The sequence below is a fragment of the Armigeres subalbatus genome, chromosome 3 (genome assembly GCF_024139115.2).
Source record: "Armigeres subalbatus isolate Guangzhou_Male chromosome 3, GZ_Asu_2, whole genome shotgun sequence".
NCBI lineage: Eukaryota > Metazoa > Arthropoda > Insecta > Diptera > Culicidae > Armigeres > Armigeres subalbatus.
This window is the reverse complement of record NC_085141.1, coordinates 22,041,799-22,064,673: the sequence shown is the minus strand read 5'-3', so window position 1 is coordinate 22,064,673 and position 22,875 is coordinate 22,041,799.

Sequence of the window (22,875 nt, the reverse complement as noted above, 5' to 3'; positions counted from 1 at the left end):
GCGGCCGTACTGTTAGCCCACTCGCCATTTCAAGCCGGTGTCACCCTTCCTTACTCAGGGAGTAGAACAGCACGACCGTCAGCCCAATGTCGTCGTTTCCAATCCACTATCCAAATTCTGTCCGTTGTCGTAAGCCGTAACCAGTATATCGTAATTAGGACCTTACTGGTATCGATCCTAATGTGCCGGTTGGCACTCCTGTTGATGGGCTGAAGTGCTTTGGAAGCGGCACGGGTCGCTTGTACAGAGCTGCTTATAGACTTGTGGTTTTTTGTAGAGATTCAACAGAGCCCACTGTCAAACCCCCGCCACGTCCCCTAGGCAGATTCCGCTTGGGCTGGCTGGGAACCAGTGAACTGGTACCAGGGCCCGGTCATCTCCCGAGAGAAACGCCGATTGGTGGTTTTTCATTGGCGCTCGGGAACAAGTCCCGAGCTCCCACCTCTATGTCTGTATGTGTGTATGTATGTATGTGTGTGTGTGTGTGTGTATGTGTGTGCGCAAAATAATCTCACTCATTTTTCAGGCACTTATCCTTAACCGATTTGCTCGCAACAAGTTTCATTCGACGTAGAATCTTGCCCAATTGTTTCGTATTGAAAATTGGCCCAATCGGACTATGGATTTCGAAGTTATGGCCAAAATTCATTTTTTTACATAAGACCAAGTACAAAATTCTCACTCATTGTTCAGGTACTTATCTTTAACGGATTTTCTCGCAACAAGTTGCATTCGACGCGAAATATCGTTCCATTGTTTCGTATTGAAAATTGGCGGAATCGGACTATGGGATTCGGAGTTATGGCCAAAATATATTTTTTTATAAGAAAAAATCTCACTCACTTTTTAGGCACTTACTCTTAGCATGAGCATGAGCATAATTGACCGCCCACGGTTGCTACTCCGTTATTGCCAGGCCAGCTGTAATTACACAGAGAACCAACAGATGAAGTTTGGGACTAACATCATCTTCAATGTGTAAGAACTGGTGGCCCCAAAAATAAGCAATACCAGCGCCGGCCGTGTCCGAATGCAGGTCAATTAAGGAATAGGTAGGAAAATGTTGACATGATTCTCGCTTTGATAGAAGCCGACGAGTCATCTGCACTTCCACGAGAAATCACTGGGATGTTGGATATATGGGGAAGGGAGTGTGGCAGGGTTCGTTTTGGTAAACGGTCTGCCGTGTATAGCGTGTAGTTTGATTTAAAACAAAAACAATCGAACGAACACATTATTATTTTGATTATCGACTGCACTTCACAATTGGATGCGAACTAAATTTTCACTTTCTGATTTATTTACTCACCCGCACAAATCAGAGCAAAATTTCGGTGACCGGCCGATCGTTTTGCTTTCCGCACAAAGCATAACTAAATTTCATGACCGACCGATCGCTTTGCTTACTGAAGAAACACGGCTGGACAAGAAACACATTTTCACTTTCTTGTTTTAGTTTTCGGATGTTGGATATATCGGGTAAGGAGTGTAACAGGGTTCGTTTTGGTAAAGGGTATGCCGCGTATAGCGTGTAGTTTGATTGATTTAAAACAAAAACACAATCGCACGAACGAACGAATACTTATTACCGACCGCACCAAGCAGAACAAGATTCTCGATGATCGGCCGATCGTTCTGCTTACTGAAGAAAACACGAACAAGCAAACTAAATTTTCACTTTTTAATCAATCCACTCAAAGCAGAACAAAATTTCGATGACCGGCCGATCGTCCTGCTTACTAAATAAAATACGACTAGATTCGAATCAATCCATTCACCCGCACAAAGCAGAACAAAACTTTGATGACCGACCAATCGCTCTGCTTACTGAAGAAAATACGAATGAACACGAACTGAATTTTCATTTTCTCACAATACAATGAACAAAATATAATGCATAAACTAGACTAAACTTGCGAAATTTAAACAAATTGTTATTCGAACAAACTTTTTGTGACATCTATTTGATTAAAGTCGCAATACATTTCAATCTGCAAGAATAATTATGTTCATTTGACTGATATTAACAGTTCTCAATGCTCAATTGGCTCAAGATAGCCGCTTGTGCATATTTATCAGTAAAGGATCCTTACTACTAGCCTATTTAGTGCTTTTTAGATAAACGCCCTGTATCATATGATAATTGGCGTTTCGTAAAAAAGAGGCTTTATTACGTCGTTTTAAACATTATGCATTATTCTCAAACGTTATATTAAAGATTTAAGTGCAATAATTATCACGAGAAAGCTTTTTCCCGATAAGAAACCGAGCAAGACGTGAAAAATAAAAACTTTAGAACGCGGACTTCTCACATTTTTTATTGTACAATGTACACGAAACACATATCCAAAAAGTTACAATCAAACTGGAATGCACTGGAATGAAACAGCAAAAAAAAAAAATGTTATAATTGTGTAAAATTTCCCCTAAGACGCTAAAAAATAATTTACGGGCTGTTATTAATATGGGAGCATTTACCCCACCTTCATTCCAGAAGCTGTACAGAATATAGATTCCCACATATATGGTAGATTAAAAGTATAACACGGAAAATTCTTACGGAATATTAGCGCATCGTCAACTACTAGAAAGTTCTTGATTTAAGCTTTGAAATAGTCCTCAGGTCCTTTGACATCACCCATCTGGTCAGCATTCATTGGCGGCAGTTGGATCTGGATTTTTACGCAGGCAATAATCACAGGTTAGGTATAGCACACACAGCATATTGAAGAAAAAATTTAAACTTTAACTAAAAGATTTTGATAGAACAGTTTTTCTAATTTGACGTTCTTCTTTTTTCACTTTTTAGGCACTTACTCTTAGCTGATTTACTCGCAACAAGTTTCATTCGACGTAGAATATTGTCCAATTGTTTCGTATTGAAAATTGGCCCAATCGGACTATGGGTTTCGAAGTTATGGCTAAAATTAATTTTTGCCTTTCTCGTATACAAAGTATACGTAAAGGCTATATGTTCGCTCCAAAAACGAACTTTTGATAGGAGTCCCGTAGACCCATAGTGTTATATACCGATCGACTCAGCTCGACGAATTGAGGTGATGTCTGTGTGTGCGTGTGTGTATGTGTGTGTATGTGTGTATGTGTGTGTGTATGTGTGTGCGCAAAATAATCTCACTCATTTTTCAGGCACTTATCCTTAACCGATTTGCTCGCAACAAGTTTCATTCGACGTAGAATCTTGTCCCATTGTTTCGTATTGAAAATTGGCCCAATCGGACTATGGGCTTCGGAATTATGGCCAAAATATATTTATGTATAAGAAAAATTCTCACTCACTTTTTAGGCACTTACTTTTAGCTGATTTACTCGCAACAAGTTTCATTCGACGTAGAATCTTGCCCAATTGTTTCGTATTGAAAATTGGCCCAATCGGACTATGGGTTTCGAAGTTATGGCCAAAATTCATTTTTTTACATAAGAACAAGTACAAAATTCTCACTCATGTTTCAGGTACTTATCTTTAACGGATTTTCTCGCAACAAAAATCTCACTCACTTTTTAGGCACTTACTCTTAGCTGATTTACTCGCAACAAGTTTCATTCGACGTAGAATATTGTCCAATTGTTTCGTATCGATAATTGGCCCAATCGGACTATGGGTTTCGAAGTTATGGCTAAAATTATTTTTTTTATTTAAGACACACGTACAAAATTTTCACTCATTTATCAGGCACTTATCTTTAACGGATTTTCTCGCAACAAGTTGCATTCGACGCGGAATCTTGTCCCATTGTTTCTTATTGAAAATTGGCGGAATCGGACTATGGAGTTATGGCCAAAATACATTTTTCAAAATCTTACTCATTTTAGTCACATATGTACCCTCAGCCGATTTGCTCGCAAGAAGTTGCATTCGATGCAGAATCCGGTCCCATTGTTTCCTGTTGAAAATTGGCCGGATCGGACTATAGGCTCAGAAGTTAGAGTCAAAATACTTTTTTTTCACCAAAAGTGCGTAGAAATTACTCACTCGAAAGAAACGAGAAAGGCACCATCACCGCTAGGTGGATTAATCTGGGTTTTTTGTATGATTTTGATGGACGAATCCAAGTAAAAATAAGAAGAAGACACACGACGGTGCTAACTTTCACAGATCCTACACCACAGCATAGGAAGATAATTTTAAAATGCTAAAAAAATAAAATAAAAATAATAATAAAATAATAAATTATAGACTAAATGTTATTAAAATCTGATTGATGCATGATACAAAAAAAATGTTCCGAACTGTATGATAAAATCATTTTTGGAAAATATACAAAAAATTGAGATAAGTTTTCAAATATGTAATTCAGAACTTTTTCCGTATCATCAATCAGATTTTAATTACATTTTGTCTAGACTTAAAATTATCTTCCTATGCTGTGCTGTAGGATCTGTCAAAGTTAACACCGTAGTGTGTCTTCTTTTTAATTTTACTTAAATACGTCTATGCAGTATCTGTTTCAAGGTGGCTCAAAAAACACTTTTTACATTTTTTGATGGGCCGTCCTCTTACTTACTTGATACTTGATGGGCTACAGCTCTTCGGTGAACCTACGCCGAATGGAGTATCCTTCTCCACTGGACTCGATCCTGGGCCAATCGCTTCCAGGAACATTGAGCGCCCCCAGGTCCTCTTCAACTGCAAAAAGCCATCGTGTACGCGGCCTTCCACGAAGCCTGCGGCCTGTTCCGGGTTCTCTACTAAATATTATCTTCGCTTGACGTTCTTCCGGCATACGAACAACGTGACCAGCCCACCGTAGTCTGCCGTGTTGTATAAGCTTAATAATATCCAGCCCTTTATACATCTGGTACAATTCGTGATTCATGCGACGCCGCCAGATACTGTTCTCCTGTTTACCGCCGAGTATTGTCCGCAGCACCTTACGCTCAAACCCTCCGAGAGCTCTCCGATCAGCCTCCTTTAACGTCAATGTCTCATGGTCGTATAAAGCCACCGGAAGAATCAGAGTAGTATACAGCGCGAGTTTTGTTTTCGTTTGCAGACTACGGGACTTAAGCTGGTTACGAAGTCCGTAATAAGCCCTATTTGCAGCTGCAATACGCTTTTTCACCTCGCGGGTAATATCATTATCGCACGTCACTAATGTTCCAAGATACACAAATTCTTCTACCACTTCAAATTTTTCACCATCCAGCACCATTTCGCTACCACCACCACTAATGAACCCACGTTGATTGCCAGCGACCATGTACTTCGTTTTGCTGGTATTAATCGTGAGTCCAATCCTCGCTGTCTCCCTCTTAAAAGGCACAAAAGCCTCTTCCACGGCACGGCGATCAATTCCGATAATATCGATATCGTCCGCAAATCCCAAGAGCATATGCGATTTTGTGATAATGGTACCGCTTCTTTGCACACCAGCTCTCCTAATCGCTCCCTCGAGCGCAATATTGAACAGTAGATTCGAGAGTGCATCACCCTGCTTTAATCCATCTAAGGTAACAAATGACGTCGATATTTCATCCGCAACCCTTACACTTGATTTCGATCCGTCCAACGTTATACGAATCAGCCGTATCAGTTTCGCCGGAAAACCATGTTCAAGCATAATTTGCCATAATTCATTCCGTTTCACTGAATCGTACGCCGCCTTGAAATCAATAAACAGATGATGTGTCTGCAAGTTGTACTCCCGGAATTTATCAAGGACTAGTTGACCCGGCAGACGTTGTCCTGCATAGTAGGCGAAAATGCGCGTTGCGAACTCCCTATGCGAATTTCTGTATTTTAGTTTTTCACGATTTACTCAACTTTTTTCGACATAATATGGTGCAGAACTTCATAAAGCTGCTCACTGCCATGTTTGAGAAGTTTAGCCGGGAGCTGGTCCTTCCCCGCAGCCTTATTGTTTTTCAGCTCTTTAACAGCTTTTTTAACCTCATCTAGTGTAGGTGATTCCACAGCTTGTCCATCGTCGCTAATATTTATTTTGTTCACCGATGCACCGTCACTTCCTCCATTCAACAAAGTCTCGATGTGTTGTTTCCACCTGGCAGCCACTTCAGTTTTATCTGTCAGCAAATTCCCTTGTTGGTCGTTGCACATGACGGGAGATGGCGCTGTCTTTCTCCACACGCCATTGACAGACTCATAAAACCTCCGCATATCGTGCTGCTCCATTTTTTTCTGCGCCTCACTAATAACCTGTTCTTCGTACTCTTTTTTCTTCCTTGGGTGGGTTCGTTTTTCGGCTGCTCTTGCTTCCTTGTACCGATCTCTATTCGATCGGGTACCCGACATCAACATCCGGGTTCTGGCAACGTTCTTCTCGTCTGTCACTCTCTGGCACTCCGCATCGGACCAACCCGTCCTGGGTCGCCCCTGCCACTTCTCATGCTGTTGTGCTCACCGCTCCATGGATCGACTCTCATAGGTCGTTGATGTTGTGGCTAACGCTGATTGTACTTATCCGTTCGTCGAGCTTCTGGCGGTACTTAGCCGATACTCCTTCCGCCGACAATCGCTGGATATTGTAACGCATCGTTCGCTGTGATCGTTCGTTCGATACAGTTGACAACCGTGATCGAATTTTACTGGCAACGAGGTAGTGATCAGATTCAATGTTCGGACCTCTGAATGTCCGCACATCGATAACATCCGAGAAATGGCGCCCATCCAATAGAACATGTTATGGAAACTCATATGTGAATATGTACGTTATGTGGGAGATATTGATTTGAAAAATGTATTGGAGGTAACCACTTTCCCTTCGATGGGACTCGAACCCATGACCCTACAGTACGCTAGACTGGTGCTTTAACCAACTAAGCTACGAAGGACCTCCGTCGGCCGTCGCAACCTAGCGGCTACTGAACGAGCTCGAGATTCCCAAATTGGACGCATAGTCAAATCACTCGCAATCCATTTCTCAAGCCAATACTTCCACATGTGTATAGTACACGGTCACATTAGAGTAGCGTGAGTATTTAGAATGTCTGGCGGCTTGAGAAATGGATTGCGAGTGATTTGATTATGCGTCCAATATGGGAATCTGGAGCTCGTTCAGTAGCCGCTAGGTTGCAAAGGCCGACGGAGGTCCTTCGTAGCTTAGTTGGTTAAAGCACCAGTCTAGCGTACTGTAGGGTCATGGGTTCGAGTCCCATCGAAGGGAAAGTGGTTACCTCCAATACATTTTTCAAATCAATATCTCCACATAACGTACATATTCACATATGAGTTTCCATAACATTGTAAATTAACGTCGGGTTTAATCCCCGGAAATAGGCAATTAACTTTGATTGAACCAATAGAACATGGTCTATCTGGTTGCAAGTTTCACCATTTGGGTGTCTCCAGGTGTGCTTTCGGATATTCTTTCGTGCAAAATACATAGGTGCTACTGATTGCCATCCCTATGGCAGCAGCGAAATTTGATAGCCGTAGGCCGTTGTAATTGGTAGGCTCTCCCTACCGATTTTGGGACGGAAAAAGTCCTCTCTACCGACCTGAGCGTTAGCGGCTCCGATAACAATTTTCACGTCATACTTTGGGAACTCTCCATAGCCTTTATCAAGACATGCATAAAACGTGTCCTTCACGTCGTCGGATTTATCGTTTGTCGGTGCGTGAACGTTGATTAGGCTGTAATTGAAGAATTTGCTTCGTATCCTCAACACACAGATTCGTTCGCTAATGGGTTTCCACCGCTTCATCTGTTTGCCCATCACTACGAAACCAACTTCATGCTCTGATTTTCTGCCGCCGCTGTGATACATGTTAAGGCTCCTCCAGACCTAAGCGATTTCATCGCCGCGACGGCGACAACTAGTCGCCGCGATTCTATCGTTGGGTCGCTGCAGGCAATATTTGTTGTACGCTTCCATACCAACAGCGACAGAATCGCTGTCGCCAAGCGATAGAATCGCGTCGCCAATGTCGCGTCGCGTGTGTTTGGGGGAACCTTTATATTTGAATGCAGCGTTGGTCGTGGGGTTCACTGCTCGGAATTCACGTTCTCCAGATGTAGACCATCGGACTTCTTGAACAGCGGCCACGTTCACTCCAACCCACTGCAGTTCACGAGCCAGAAGGCTCACTCGTCCAGGTTCATTTAGGGTCCTGACATTCCATGTACCGAGTTTCCAATCATAGTCCTTATTTCGTTGCCGGGTCGGTTGCCAAAAATAACGTTATCTTTTTCTTCTATCTCCATTTTTCGTTGTGTTTGAGAGGCTTTGTTAGAGATACTTTTTGCTGGGGACTATCGTCTGCCCTTGTCGTGACCTCAGGGTCGTTTTTCACAATGCTCTTGGGAGAAATTGGAGGGAGGGCGGAAAAACTTCCCTTTTACAAATCGGCAGAATACAATCTGAGGTGAAGTACAGCAAAACCACGAAAGTGAGAACGAACGAACGAACGAAAATACACTGAAGTTTTTTTTACGCGTTTTTTTACGCGGTTATTTTTACGCGGTACCGACGTAAAAAACCGCGCTATTTAAAAAAAAATACGTAAAAAAACCTATTGGGGGACTTAGAAAATTTTATATTATGGTGCCTACTGGGGACTTAGAACTGTTTTTATGTCGGTGCCTACTGGGGACTTAGAAAATTTTAAATTGGTAATGGACGGGGCTTCTACCTATTTGTTCGCTAGGTGTTGTTTGTAGGTCATAGTACGCTAGTATGGATCGTGATATGGTACATAGTTTTTGTGATATGAAACCAGGAATGTGTTCCGATCTATGCTCAAACTCATCCAAGAATTTCCTGAAATAAGTCCTTGAGATCTATAAGCGTAACCAAAGATCTATCAGCCTGTTTCAAATATGTTACATGCTCTGTGTGACTCATAGAATAGATTGTGTTCAAAGCCTAAGTTCTTGGTCATCCAAAAAATTTCCGAAGTAAGGCCTTTAGATCTATACGCGTAACCAAAGATCTATCAGCCTGTTTCAAATATGGTACATGCTCTGTGTGACTCATAGAATAGATTGTGTTCAAAACCGAAGTTCTTGGTCATCCAAAAAAATCCGGAAGCAAGGCCTTTAGATCTACACGCGTAACCAAAGATCTATCAGCTTGTTTTAAATATGTTACATGCTCTGTGTGACTCATAGAATAGATTGTGTTCAAAGCCTAAGTGCTTGGTCATCCAAAAAATTTCCGAAGTAAGGCCTTTAGATCTATACGCGTAACCAAAGATCTATCAGCCTGTTTCAAATATGGTACATGCTCTGTGTGACCCATAGAATAGATTGTGTTCAAAACCGAAGTTCTTGGTCATCCAAAAAAAATCCGGAAGCAAGGCCTTTAGATCTACACGCGTAACCAAAGATTTATCAGCTTGTTTTAAACATGCTCTGTGTGACTCATAGAATAGATTGTGTTCAAAGCATAAGTTCTTGGTCATCCACAAAGTGTCCGAAGTAAGGCCTTTAGATCTTTACGCGTAACCAAAGATCTATCAGCCTGTTTCAAATATGGTACATGCTCTGTGTGACTCATAGAATAGATTGTGTTCAAAGCCGAAGTTCTTGGTCATCCAAAAAAATCCGGAAGCAAGGCCTTTAGATCTACACGCGTAACCAAAGATCTATCAGCCTGTTTCAAATATGGTACATGCTCTGTGTGACTCATAGAATAGATTGTGTTCAAAGCCTAAGTTCTTGGTTATCCAAAAATATATAAAATATATATATATATATATATATATATATATATATATATATATATATATATATATATATATATATATATATATATATATATATATATATATATATATATATATATATATATATATATATTAGGTGGCTCAAAAAACACTTTTTAAATTTTTGATGGGTCTATTTGATGCCCTGATGCTCTGAACAAAATTTCAGCCAAATCGGTCAACGTTTGGGCGGTGCTAAGGTCGTTGGAAGTTTATATGGAAAAATGTATGCAGAAACATCCAAAAACAGTGATTTGCAGTTGGACGGTACAATTTACGATCAAGAACCATGATACCCGGGCAGAAGCTATGAACAGAATAACAAAACATGATATGGACTTGATTGATATAAGAGATAAAAGAACAGGCCACAATATCAAAATTTTGCATCGAAATATCATTTAAATATCAAGATATGCTATGGATAAGAACAAACTAATGGCACTTGATATCGATCACTTATTACAAATAACATATCTTGATATTCTCATGATATTTTAGTGCAAAATATTGATATTGTCGCCTGATCTTTTATCTCTTATATCAATCAGGTCCATATCTCATTTTGCTATCTTATCAACATTTGATATTATTGAGCTATTTTCCTCTACTCGGGTACTCATTCAGTTCTTGTAAAATAAAATACAGAATGTTATGCTGAAAACCGCGAGAAGATTAGAGTTTATTAGGCAAAGATATTAGCATTTTACTGGAGTGTTGTAGGTGAGTTTATTTCTTTTCAAAGGTAAAAGAAACGAAATTTGCTCAAACCCCACTTCAGAAAAATGCTAATAACTTAGCCGGGCAAATTTTAATCTTCTCGCGGTTTTCTGCATAACATTCTGTATTAAATTTTTTAAGATCAGAATGAGTATCATAGTTCTTCATCGTAAGTTGTGCCGTCCAACTGCAATTCACTGTTTTTGGATGTTTCTGCATACATTTTTGCATATAAACTTCCAACGAGTTTAGCACCGCCCAAACGTTGACCGATTTGGCTGAAATTTTGTGCAGAGCATCAGGGCATCAAATAGAACCGAATAAGAGGGCGGCCCATCAAAAAATTGAAAAAAGTTTTTCCCATACTAATTTGAGCCACCCTAATATATATATAAATATATATATATAGATCTAAAGGCCTTACTTCGGATTTTTTTTGATGACCAAGAACTTATGCTTTGAACACAATCTATTCTATGAGTCACACAGAGCATGTACCATATTTGAAACAGGCTGATAGATCTTTGGTTACGCGTATAGATCTAAAGGCCTCACTTCGGATTTTTTTTGGATGACCAAGAACTTCGGTTTTGAACACAATCTGTTCTATGAATCACACAGAGCACGTATCATATTTGAAACAGGCGGATAGATCTTTTGTTACGCGTGTAGATCTAAAGGCCTTGCTTCGGGATTTTTTTTTATGACCAAGAACTTATGCTTTGAACACAATCTATTCTATGAGTCACTCAGAGCATGTACCATATTTGAAACAGGCTGATAGATCTTTGGTTACGCGTATAGATCTAAAGGCCTTACTTCGGATTTTTTTTTGGATGACCAAGAACTTATGCTTTGAACACAATCTATTCTATGAGTCACACAGAGCATGTACCATATTCGAAACAGGCTGATAGATCTTTGGTTACGCGTGTAGATCTCGAGGCCTTATTTCAGGAAATTCTTGGATGAGTTCGGAGCACATTCCTGCTTTCATATCACAAAAACTATGTACCATATCACGATCCGTACTAGCGTATTATGACCTACAAACAACACCTCCCCAGTAGGCACCGACATAAAAACTGTTCTAAGTCCCCAGGAGGCACCAACATATAAAACTTTCTAAGTCCCTCAATAGGTTTTTTTACGTCGTTTTTTTTTTAAATAGCGCGGTTTTTTTACGTCGTTTTTTTTTAAATAACGCGGTTTATTTTTACGTCGTTTTTTTTAAATAACACGGTTTTTTACGCGGTACATGGAGCGACGTAAAAAAACCTTAGTGTATAGGTACCAGTCTAATTTCACTAATGAAAAAAATCGTCAAAAAATATTATGTTTTTCCCGAAGACACTATATATCTAAAACTAAGCTTAGCTTAGGCGCAAATATTTTTGTCTTGCTAGATTCGACTCTGGGACCATTGTGCATTGTATTGAAAACTTACAATTTTGTATTATTTTGATCCAGTCTCTTTATAAAAAGCTTACGTTTCTTGCATTGAACACATGCAGAATTGTGTATGTCAAAATTTTATACATTAATTGTATTGTGCCATGCAACAAAATGACAACTTTCGTGATTATTCTCCAAGGCTCTCATAGATGTGTAATATTTATCCGCAGTACAAATAGTACGTGCTATCAAAGCATTCACCGCCAGAATCCTCTACGTGGCGGCAAAATTTTCAAAAGTATTAATTTTTCTTAGGCGACTATTTGGCGTTTATTTTTTTGTTGCAAGTAAAAATAAGCGGAGGAGTAGATTTTTTTTATGAGCGGTACAATAAGATTTGTTTTTTGTAAGATTTGATTAACAACACAACCTTTAACACCTTGAAACGTTTTATTATACACAACACAGTTTCACGAAGCACTGTGAAATCTCTTGCTTCCGTGCTTCTCACATTGGCTGCTTTGATGTTTGAACATTTCGCGTCTATAATTCTCCACATTAGTGACGTGACGATGCATGCCACTAATCGCGGCCAGCCTTGCAGAAAGCGAATGCATGCAACAGAGCAGCAGCGTAGTGGGTCCCAGAGGATGAAGCAAATTTGTAGGGGGTGGCTCAATCGGTAATGTTTCTTTCCGGCCCGGCCCGAGGGTACTAATTAAACATTCATCAAGGGGCCGTGCAGTGCGCGAATCGTTTCCTAGGTCTTGCACGATACCACCACTGCTGGTGCTGCTGTTTGGATCCAATCGGAGTCACTCGCGGGCTGTGTGTTTGTTTATTAATTTATCTTGGCGTTAATTTGTTGAATGCTAATGGATACTCCGTGCCTTAATCATAGTGCATCGCTCGGCAGAGAAAAAGTACCGCTGAAAAAGTTTTATTTTCTCAAAAATCGCATAATGAATGATGAAACCACATTATGGAATAATTTAAAAAATAGAAATATTTGAACACTATATTATAGACTAATTAAATAAATGATTGAACACTGTTTTCAACAACTAATTTGGTAAAAACAAAAAATAAAATTCATTCAAGGTCAAAGTCCAAATCAGTTACGTTCAATGAGAGTTCATAAATGTCCAGCATCACATACCCTAATTTATCCACATAGTATGCGTAGAAATTACCCTAACTATAGTTAGGACACCATAACCACAGACAAACAGACATAACACATTGAACATTCACTCATCAAATTCATCGTCGTACACAGACTAACGACATCTGTTGCTTTCACTTAGTTGGGCAAATAACGAACCAGATGGCGTTAGTGAGCAAACGTCAAACTCGAGTAAATGCGATACGCACGCCACTTGTGACCGATTGGCCAACTAATGATTATTTAAAATGACCGGTAAATCAGTGAACGATGAGAATTTCATGAGTTGTATGTCTGTTTGTCTGTGCCATAACTATGGCTTTTTTGATCAACCGTTTTCATACAGTGCAATATGTACTGACTCTAAAGCCTTCCAGATCAATTCTATTGTGCTTTAGATAAGTTGAAAAATAACCATTAGAAAAATATTGGAAAATCTGCGATCGAACTTTTCTCGAAAGGTTTATACTTTACTATGGGGAGTGTATAATTTAGTCGTTTGTGCACAGTCATATCAATGTGCTGAAAGTGACGATTGAGATAATGACCGAATGAGTGCCACAAATGATAAACATTCTTATGACAGATCGCAATATTGTCCTTTAGTCAGTCCAATAGCAAAATGTTAGAATTAAATGACACTCATAATTGAAACTGTCGAGAAAATTATGGCACCACGTTCTGCCCACTTGGGCAAGTTATTGAATCAAGAAACCCAAACATCGATCGGAGCAGGCGGCCATCTTCGATTTGGGTTTGTTTGTTGATGTCCTCCCCGTCCCCGTCAGTTAGTGATTACTTGGATTCCCGGGTGCATGATGAATATTTAAATTAGCGTCAAACAAATCACCGCTCTTTAGTGGTGGCTGACATTCGTCACGTGTGGATCGTGTCAAGTCAGGAGTTTACCGAGCTGTTTGTTGTGCAGTAGTTTTACGGTTTGAGCACGATTCGATCGTTAATCGGGTGCCGTCGTGGAATAGGCACTGGCTGCAGCATGCTTTGAACGCGCCCTCGGCGTAGGAGTCTGCTCACTTGCTTGGCGAGGGAAGAGAGTCATTAAAAGAGGATTTGTGATGGTTAATTTGTTTCAACATTCCATATTGGGTAGTTGACATGGGATAGTTATGGGGCGACGTCGATGTGAACGACTGGATGTAATTGTTTATTAACAGCCGAAGATCTGGGACACTCAGATCTTTTATTTCACAATGAGCTAGGTGGAGGGGTAACTTCTCCACCATTGAACATCACGGGATTGGTAAGATCAGTAGAAGCATCTATTATAAAATCTTATGATGATATGGTGAGGTTCTGCAAATCCGCACCGAGGGCCAATGAAAACCCATCCAATTTAACGCGCAAATTTACGTGTAGCAGTTTTAATTATTCACAAACCGCATCGAACATTCCCCGGTTCAGTATTAGAGGATTTTAGTTGTTACATAAGGGAATAAATACAGTATATGATCAGATATAAGAATAAAATCATTAGAACGTGTGTTGTTAATTGACAGCTCGCTGATCGAAATACACATATCAAATATATTACCTACACACGAACATGTACTCGTTTAAAAGTTATTGAACTAAATCAACCAATCTAGTTAGAACGTTCCTAAAAGAAAGATTACGCATTCCAGTAAACCCAATCCGAATTCTCAACAGTGGCGACGAAGCTGGTGCAGAACCGTAAGCAGTGGTGGCCATAGCACGCATATACCATTCCCGGTAAAGGCCTTGAGTTTTCGCTCAGGTTGAGAGGGTTATAGGGGCCCTCCTTAGCCGTTCGGTAAGACGCGCGGCTACAAAGCAAGACCATGCACTGGCTGCAGCATGCATGAGGGTGGCTGGGTTCGATTCCCGGTGCCGGTCTAGGCAATTTTCGGATTGAAAATTGTCTCGACTTCCCTGGGCATAAAAGTATCATCGTGCTAGCCTCATGATATACGAATGCAAAAATGGTAACCTGGCATAGAACCCTCGCAGTTAATAACTGTGGAAGTGCTTAATGAACACTAAGCTGCGAGGCGGCTCTGTCCCAATGTAATGCCAATAAGAAGAAGAAGAAGAAGAAGAGAGGGTTATATCTTGGCAGGCATTGATCGTGGTTTGTTTTCGGGGCAGTGGTTGTAAGCACAGTCCAACGATAAATTACACACGTGGCACTTGTGTCGCACCTCGATTGTGATTAATATTACCTACCGCCATCGGGGGTGACAATGGGTCTGGGGGTGAGAATGGGTCATCGCTCTCACCGGAAGCCTGGAGGTCGTAGAGCAAAATTGTTCAGAAAGGTCTCTTATATTTTAGTCTTCTTGCCCTCAGATACATTAAATCCATTCTACAAGCATTCTAGGTAGTTGAAACAGTGTCCCATTCTCACCCCCATTTGATCCATTGTCACCCCCGACGACGCACAGTGCTGTGTCCCTTGGACAAAAAGGGAAAAATCAACTGTCGTATTTAGTCGAATCAAGTAGACCATGATATTAACATATGTTTCAATTATGCTGTATGCGCATTAGTATCTTTGTGAGATCACTGGGACGATCAAAACAACTCGTGTTTGTAAACATTTCCATCGCTGAAAGTGGATGATTTATCACCTGTTAGTGAAAAGCATCTTTTCCATTGCCTAAGTTTTCGAACGGTACCTTTCACTGTAAAAATCGATATGGAAAGCGTAAAATCAAGTATATAAGATCCAATTAAATGTGTTTCAGTGGGACATATTTTAATCATTGTGATAAGTAAAGCTTCCAAGTCTTGCATGAAAAAGGAAAAGGAAAAAAAATCATTCCTAAACAGGTTTCCGCGTCTGAAACGTCCGCTGAGGTTAATTTGCAAGACCTGATGAATTGTACCTCGCTAAGCATTATGCAGAAATTTTCGGTAGAGAGCTCAAGGACGGTGAAACTTGTATGGAAATAGGGTTTTGATGGACGCATAGGACATAGCACCTACAAACGAAAAATTTCGGAGGATGAGAGCTCAGATGAGAGTCTGTTTGTTGCTCTACTGCCCATGATTTCATAGTTGACGTATCAACCATTCGAAATGTCAGCAAATTTCCTTCATTCTGATGATGATCCCAGTCACCACGAGTACGCTGGCTTCTACCCCTCTGTTACTAACTTCATAATAAGATGATATGATTGTACATATCACAAAGAGCCATGGCTCCGTAAAGAGTTATACACGCCTGAGCCTACCAAATAAACAAACTTGAAAAAAAATTAACAAGTTCCAATGATTTCTGATACCGTCGTTAAAAAACAATCCCTCAAATCATTACTAAGGATATTATGATTCTATAGTATAAAACATGAGTGCTGGCGTTTACGTCACTTATTAGATGATCAATTGGAAATTGGTCAATTGTTGTAATAAAAACTGTTATCATACCACATTATCATACCACATATTTTTCGTAAAAAGATCCTGGTTCTTTGAGGCATATCGTAAAATCTGGCGTTCACGGCAGTTATGCAATTATCTGTTCAACATAAGTCAATTACGCAAATAGTAGTTTTTATCATAAGTCACAATTTTCCCAAAATGATCTCGATTATACGAAGCGTATTATATGTTATGAAATTTGGCTTTTACGCCACTAATGCAATTATCAATTTAACATAGGTCAATAATGCAAATAGTAGAAAAACTAGTTTACAATCATTTTCCCAAAGACACCATTGAGTTAAAACGTGTAGAATGAAAGTTATGATTTTTGTCCCGTAGTTCCATACGTTCGAAGCACTGTGCGACGGTACCTTCTTCTTATTGGCATTACATCCCCCACTGGGACAATGCCGCCTCGCTGCTCATTGTTCATTCAGCACTTTCACAGTTATTAACCGCGAGGTTTCCTAAGATAAGTTACCATTTTTGCATTCGTGTATCATGAGGCTAACACGATGATACTTTCATGCCCAGGGTAGTCGAGACAATTTCCATACCGAAAATTGCCTAAACCGGCACCGGGAATCGAATCCAGCAATCCTCAGCATGGTCTTGCTTTAAAGCCGCGCATCTTACCGTTAGGCTAAGGAGGGCCCTAATATTAACTACCTAGCATTTATTCATACCACACTGTTTCAAACAATAGAAAATGGCAAATATGTGAACAATAGAGTCTGAGCATTGTATAGTGTGGTGAATAATAAGTGTTTTATTTCTTTTCTTTGAGTATAGCACAAATTGTGGTTTTGTGAACCGTTTTTTTTCACAAAAGTGACCCACGACGACCGAGAGGACGATTTGAAGGCTATTGCGCAGTAACGAATCAAACCAACCCTGTGATCTAGTTCCTTCCTGGTTCCATTGCTGGAGCAAGAGATTTTCTTCGAATAGCCGGTAAATATTCGGCTCGACGGTTCGACGAATACAGTGACGTCAGCAGGTATTATTGATTTATAGGGTGAGTCAATTTTCCTAATTCAGTGATAGTGAATAGTCATTGCAACAACTAGTGAATATTCTTTTATTTTACCCTTTTTACCCTTGGTGTATTGTCATCGGACCTATTTTTAAAGAATAGATGAGTTTTTGTGATTTAATTGTGACCTGGTACAATCGGCAAATGCAACTCATATCGAGCCTTACAGAAAAGGAGCGGATTTTAGTGAATGGGCAGAAAAAATAGAATATTTGTTCTTCTAGTCTTCTAGTCTAGTCTTTTTAAATGAAAAACACTTTTGTGCATGTGGGAAAGACCGTTTTGCAGAGTACCAAACTCCATACAATATGGGTATTGCCGGAATGGGCTCGATGAGGAGAAGCCGGGAATCGATGTTTGGTGCCATTTTGAAATTCAAGATGGTCGACTTCCGGCTTAATAAATCGACCGCAAATCCTTTCAATTCCTCCGGAAGTTCCTTCAGGAATTCCTTCGGAAGTTCCTCCCGGAATTCCTCCGGAAGTTCCTCCCGGATGTCCTCCGGAAGTTCCTCCCGGATGTCCTCCGGAAGTTCCTCCCGGATGTCCTCCGGAAGTTCCTCCCGGAAGTGCTCCGGAAGTTCCTCCCGGAATTCCTCCGGAAGTTCCTCCAGGAATTCCTCCGGAAGTTCCTCCAGGAATTCCTCCGGAAGTTCCTCCGGGAATTCGTCCGGAAATTCCTCCAGGAATTCCTCCGGAAGTTCCCACAGGAATTCCTCCGGAAGTTCCTCCCGGAATTCCTCCGGAAGTTCCCCCGGAATTCCTCCGGAAGGTCCCCCGGAATTCCTCGGAAGTTCCTCCGGAAGTTCCTCCTGGAATTCCTCCGGAAGTTCCCCCGGAATTCCTCCGGAAGTTCCCCCGGAATTCCTCCGGAAGTTCCCCCCGGAATTCCTCCGGAAGTTCCTCCGGAAGTTCCCCCGGAATTCCTCTGGAAATTCCCCCGGAATTCCTCCGGAAGTTCCCCCGGAATTCCTCCTCTTCTCGGATTTCCCCGGGAGTTCTCCCGGGATTCATCCGAAAGTTCCCCCGGAATTCCTCCGGAAGTTCCCCCGGAATTCCGCCGGAAGTTTCCCCGGAATTCCTCCGGAAGTTCCCCCGGAATTCCTCCGGAAGTTCCTCCCGGAATTCCTCCGGAAGTTCCCCCGGAATTCCTCCGAAGTTCCTCCGGAATTCCTCCGGAAGTTCCTCCCGGAATTCCTCCGGAAGTTCCTCCCGGAATTCCTCCGGAAGTTCCTCCCGGAATTCCTCCGGAAGTTCCTCCCGGAATTCCTCCGAAAGTTCCTCCCGGAATTCCTCCGGAAGTTCCTCCCGGAATTCCTCCGGAAGTTCCTCCCGGAATTCCTCCGGAAGTTCCTCCCGGAATTCCTCCGGAAGTTCCTCCCGGAATTCCTCCGGAAGTTCCTCCCGGAATTCCTCCGGAAGTTCCTCCGGGAATTCCTCCGGAAGTTCCTCCGGAATTCCTCCAGAAGTTCCTACCTGAATTCCTCCGGAAGTTCCTCCCGGAATTCCTCCGGAAGTTCCTCCCGGAAATCCTCCGGAAGTTCCTCCCGGAATTCCTCCGGAAGTTCCTCCCTGAATTCCTCCGGAAGTTCCTCCAGGAATTCCTCCGGAAGTTCCTCCAGGAATTCCTCCGGAAGTTCCTCCAGGAATTCCTCCGGAAGTTCCTCCAGGAATTCCTCCGGAAGTTCCTCCAGGAATTCCTCCGGAAGTTCCTCCAGGAATTCCTCCGGAAGTTCCTCCAGGAATTCCTCCGGAAGTTCCTCCAGGAATTCCTCCGGAAGTTCCTCCAGGAATTCCTCCGGAAGTTCCTCCAGGAATTCCTCCGGAAGTTCCTCCAGGAATTCCTCCGGAAGTTCCTCCAGGAATTCCTCCGGAAGTTCCTCCCGGAATTCCTCCGGAAGTTCCTCCAGGAATTCCTCCGGAAGTTCCTCCAGGAATTCCTCCGGAAGTTCCTCCAGGAATTCCTCCGGAAGTTCCTCCAGGAATTCCTCCGGAAGTTCCTCCAGGAATTCCTCCGGAAGTTCCTCCAGGAATTCCTCCGGAAGTTCCTCCAGGAATTCCTCCGGAAGTTCCTCCAGGAATTCCTCCGGAAGTTCCCACAGGAATTCCTCCGGAAGTTCCCACAGGAATTCCTCCGGAAGTTCCCACAGGAATTCCTCCGGAAGTTCCCACAGGAATTCCTCCGGAAGTTCCCACAGGAATTCCTCCGGAAGTTCCTCCCGGAATTCCTCCGGAAGTTCCTCCCGGAATTCCTCCGGAAGTTCCTCCCGGAATTCCTCCGGAAGTTCCTCCAGGAATTCCTCCGGAAGTTCCTCCAGGAATTCCTCCGGAAGTTCCTCCAGGAATTCCTCCGGAAGTTCCTCCAGGAATTCCTCCGGAAGTTCCTCCAGGAATTCCTCCGGAAGTTCCTCTAGGAATTCCTCCGGAAGTTCCTCTAGGAATTCCTCCGGAAGTTCCTCCAGGAATTCCTCCGGAAGTTCCTCCCGGAATTCCTCCGGAAGTTCCTCCAGGAATTTCTCCGGAAGTTCCTCCAGGAATTCCTCCGGAAGTTCCTCCAGGAATTCCTCCGGAAGTTCCTCCAGGAATTCCTCCGGAAGTTCCTCCAGGAATTCCTCCGGAAGTTCCTCCAGGAAGTGCCTATATGAATGCTCCATGATGATTTCTCAGGAAATCCCCGATAATTCCTGTAACTTCTTAAATATTTACTCATAGAATTTCTCTTGAAATTCTCTCTGGAGTTCCTCTAAAAAACTCTTCCAAGAACACTTTATAAATTACTTCTCAAACTTTACAGAAATTACCACGAGGGCTCTTCAGATATTTTTTCTGAATTACGAAATTCACAGGGAATTTACTATACTTACCTCCCGGAAATTCTTCCGGAAAATTGTCCATGAATTCTTGGAGAACTTTTTATGAAAATTAAATAGCGAAATGTAGGTCTAGAAAATCTTACGCGCATTGCTCTGAGAATTTTTCAGAAATTCCTTCTCGAAAGATTTCTTTGAATAATTCTGGAAATAAGTTCTCTTGAAATTTGTTTAGGAATTCTTTCACCTTCACAAATTCCTCCAAGAATCTCAACGGCAATACCCTCGGAAACTTCTTCAGAATTTCTCAAAGGTTTCGCCCAGAAAACCTTACAGGATGTTTCCGGAAAATTCCCTTGATACTGCGAAATATCATAAGGAAAATACTCCAAAAATTCTCCCGCTTTTTCTTCAGAGACTTCTTCAAGCATTCTTTAAAAAAAACCTACAAGAATATCCGCGAAAATTCCTTCAAGAACTCTTCCAGAAATATCTCCATATGTTTTCCATGAAATTTCTCTGGGAAATTTCTCGAGGAACTGCTCCGGGAAATTCCTCTTTCATGAAGAATTCACGACGGATTTTTTGTGAATATCCGAAGTTTTTTAATTTAAATTCTTGAACGAATTTCGTGAGGATTTCTCGATGGACTTACAGAAGGATTCTTCGAAGGAATTTCCTGAAGAATTTCTGTAGAAATTCTAGAAGTAGACGTATTAGTTCATAAAGAATTTCAAAAAAAGATTGTCGAGATTTCAAACAATTTTTAAATGAAATTCTGAAATATTTTCAGACCGCTGCATAATTGTGAAGAAGATAATTGTCATATGAACTTGTCAATTTTCATACGGCAGCACGCCGATTCATTTTTGACGGCGGCGGCGTGGCGTGGCGGCGCACAGGTCTACTACAAATATGAGCCTAAAAAACATTTAGAATCACAACATGTGTTGTCTGAACTTGGCTGTTTTGAGAAGTTCTTGTCTAGTATAAGGACTTTCATTTAGGCTTCAGTGTCCATCCCCTGCTACAAAAGATCACATCAATACATGGCTCACCACTCGGTCCTCTGAACGATGACCCTTGTTCCTATCTCAGCAGAACTACATTGGGCTAGAGACTCTAGCAGGATATGACATCTACCGTTTGATCTACACCTTCAGCACAGTTTACTCCGAACAGAACCTTTACAGCCAAACAATTTATGTCCAAAATCGAAACATTTGAAACAGGCCGAGGTTGTTGGTTTATGATTACTGGACATACGGACCAATCCACCTTCAGCTTGGCCTTGTGCAGTACCTTCTTGGCATCTACCAAAGGTACCTGAATGAGGCAACCTGTGCTCCCGCTCGTGTTCCCTTGACGACGAGCTCTATATACGATTCCATCTAAACCATCGAATCTGTGCATCTGTCCTGTCTACAACCACATATCATAATTCGGCACTGATTTGAAACGTAAGCAGTGTATTTCAATAGCCACCAATTAGATTTTCTGACGTAAATACATTTATTAATGTACAATCTATCGGGTCAGTATATAAACCATGAGAATTCAAGGTTTAGTTATTGATTATTAAATTACAATGAAAGAAAATCCTGAAATTTTCATTTAATTTTAACGATTGGCGATGCTTCCACCTTATCCGTTAGACTATCGTTCAATCCGATAAGACAAAACAAACAACCATGCGTTCACCATTGTTTTACATGCAAATGAGTCTCTTACACCACCATTCGGGCGTTTTGCCCTAGGCCTAGGTTCAAATGCGTAGTTTTGTAAATTTTGCATCTACACATTGAAATGGTTCGGTATTCTAGTTTATATTGATGAAAACATCGAAAACAGCTTTAGGGTTGCATTTTGGACTGTTCTCCCCTACACTGCAATCGTCATTGCCGAACCGTCAGTCAAACCGCAAAATTAAATTGTAAACCATGACTCTCACCACCGAACACGTGCCACAATTGATGATACAATTCAATGCATCACAACTGGATCTTATCCAGCCTTCCAATCTAACCGAAGGTACATGATGATGACTAAAGTGGCCTCCACTTAACAGCGCCGTCAAATTCCTGGAAGCAGGGTATGAACCAGCAAGAGGCGTATAACTGGTTGGATCAGCCGATCAGGACCGACTGTGGTAGTCATCGATTCCGTCATAACTTATCCATCATGCAAATTTAGTAAACAACGTGCGTCGTGTGGGCAGCTGCCTATTAGATGATGACCAAACAACTTTGACGTTTACTGCAGATTGCTTCGACGGGTAACGCGGTCAGAGGACCTCTGCAATTGGACCGAGTTCTGTACTGCCGTAATCTGGAAAAGGGACGTATACGCCATTTTCCAAAAATGGTGTTAACGAGTAGTATTCATCGAGCTTTTTAACAGAAAAATGGAAAACATGTAGGTTGTAAATTGGTGCATACGTCACTTTTTCATATTACGGCAGTGTAAGGGAAATTTGATTTATATTTTTTAAAACTAGTTAAACGAGCCCGACCTTGCTCGGGTTGTTTTATTTTGCGTTCTAACTGTCAATTGTTGAGTTCATTGCAGCGCCTCCATCCAGATCATTTTTTGTGCGATCGCATTAGGTTTTTTCCCCAAGTCGTCCTAATATTATATTCTTTTTCTTAACTATTCCCGTC